The 2,308-nt window shown below is 36.5% G+C and overlaps 1 protein-coding gene across 1 annotated transcript in view; it reads right to left on the bottom strand.

The window, feature by feature from the left end:
* LOC110270020 (ribulose bisphosphate carboxylase/oxygenase activase 2, chloroplastic-like) overlaps positions 1-1,899 on the bottom strand; it is a 6,870-nt gene extending 4,971 nt beyond the window's left edge. The window contains exon 1 of the transcript XR_002359014.1: positions 1,885-1,899. The gene's annotated coding sequence lies outside the window, so the exon portion shown is untranslated. The remainder of the gene's footprint in view (positions 1-1,884) is intronic.

The raw sequence follows: 2,308 nt of genomic DNA, 5'->3' as shown, positions 1-2,308 counted from the left end.
TTATTCTGAGCCAATATAGCATTCAGAGTATCAATTTCAAGAACTCCCTTCTTCATAGGCGTCCCATTATTCACAAGATTCCTTTCAGAAGTGTACAAGAACTGGTTATTAGCAACCATATCAATGAGTTCTTGAGCTTCTGCAGGCATTTTCTTTAGGTGAATGGATCCACCTGCAGAAGTATCCAATGACATCTTAGCTAATTCAGACAGACCATCATAGAATATATCCAGGATGGTCTATTTTGAAAGCATGTCAGAAGGATACTTTTTGGTCAGTCCTTTGTATCTCTCCCAAGCTTCATAGAGGGATTCACCTTCTTTCTGTCTGAAGGTCTGAGTATCCACTCTAAGCTTACTCAGCTTTTGAGGAGGAAAGAACTTGGCTAAGAAAGCCTTGACCAGCTTATCCCAAGAGTTCAGGCTATCCTTAGGTTGAGAGTCCAACCATACTCTAGCTTTGTCTCTTACAGCAAAAGGGAAAAGCATGAGCCTGTAGACTTCAGGATCTACTTCATTAGTCTTAACAGCATCACTGATCTGCAAGAATTCAGTTAAGAACTGAACTAATTTTCGAAATTTTAAGAGAGAAAAAGGGGAAGATATTTTTTTTTATTTTTGAATTTTTAATGATGAGAGAGAAAAAACATGAAAATGATGCAATGCATGAAAATTTTGGATCAAAACAATGAATGCATGCAAGAATGCTATGAATGTCAAGATGAACACAAAGAACACTATGAAGATCATGATGAACATCAAGAACATATTTTTGAAAATTTTTAATGCAAAGAAAACATGCAAGACACCAAACTTAGAAATCTTTCATTTTCAGACACTATGAATGCAAAAATGCACATGAAAAACAAGAAAAGACACAAAACAAGAAAACATCAAGATCAAACAAGAAGACTTACCAAGAACAACTTGAAGATCATGAAGAATACTATGAATGCATGATTTTTTTCGAAAAATATGAATATGCAATTGACACCAAACTTACAACTTAACTCAAGACTCAAACAAGAAACATGAAATATTTTTGATTTTTATGATTTTATGATTTTTTTGTATTTTCTTTTAATTTTTTCGAAAATCATTTTGAAAAAGAAAAATAAGGACTCCAAAATTTTTAATATGAATTCTAGGAATCTTATGCTCTTTAGTCTAAAGCTCCAATCAAAGGGTCAGGCATGGCTTAATAGCCAGCCAAGCTTTAGTATGTAACTCAGACATGACACGCATGACATTCCCTATCCAAAAGAATTAGACATGGCTTTACAGCCAGCCAGGCTTCAACATGCTTCATGAAACACTAGAATTCATTCTTAAAAATTCTGAAGAAAAATATCTTTTTTTGAAAACATTTTTTTTTTTTAATTTTTTTCGAAAACAAAGGAGAAAATTTTTTTGAAAGATTTTTGAAAAGAAAACAAAAAGAAAATTACCTAATCTGAGCATCAAGATGAACCGTCAGTTGTCCAAACTCAAATAATCCTCGGCAACGGCGCCAAAAACTTAGTGCACGAAATTGTGATCTCAGGCAACGGCGTCAAAAAACTCTGTACGCACGTCTTAATAAATTGTTTTTCATTCACAACTTCGATGCAACTAACCAGCAAGTGCACTGGGTCGTCCAAGTAATAAACCTTACGTGAGTAAGGGTCGATCCCACGGAGATTGTCGGTATGAAGCAAGCTATGGTCACCTTGTAAATCTCAGTCAGGCGGATATGAAATAGTTATGGAGTTTTCGAACATAAATAATAAAATAAGGATAGAAATACTTATGTAAATCATTGGTGAGAATTTCAGATAAGCGCATAGAGATGCTTTCGTTCCTCTGAGCCTCTGCTTTCCTGCTGTTTTTATCCAATCAATCATACTCCTTTCCATGGCTGGCTTTATGTAAGGACATCACCGTTGTCAATGGCTACTTTTTATCCTCTCTGGAAAATGGTCCGATGCGCTGTCACTGCATGGCTAATCGTCTGGAGGCATCACCCTTGTCAATGGTTGCATCCCATCCTCTTGTGAAAATGGTCCAAATGCTCTGTCACAGCACGGCTAATCATCTGAGGTTCTCGATCATACTGGAATAGGATTCACCCTCCTTTTGTGTCTGTCACTACGCCCAGCACTTGTGAGTTTGAAGTTCGTCACAGTCATTCAATCCCAGAGTCCTACTCAGAATACCACAGACAAGGTTTAGACTTTCCGGACTCTCATGAATGCCGCCATCAATCTAGCTTATACCACGAAGATTCTGATTAAGAGATCCAAGAGATACTCATTCAATCTAAGGTAGAA

Source organism: Arachis ipaensis, chromosome B01 (genome assembly GCF_000816755.2).
Source record: "Arachis ipaensis cultivar K30076 chromosome B01, Araip1.1, whole genome shotgun sequence".
Taxonomy (NCBI): Eukaryota; Viridiplantae; Streptophyta; class Magnoliopsida; order Fabales; family Fabaceae; genus Arachis; species Arachis ipaensis.
The sequence above is the reverse complement of the archived record's forward strand: the minus strand, read 5'-3'. Positions and strand labels throughout refer to the sequence as shown.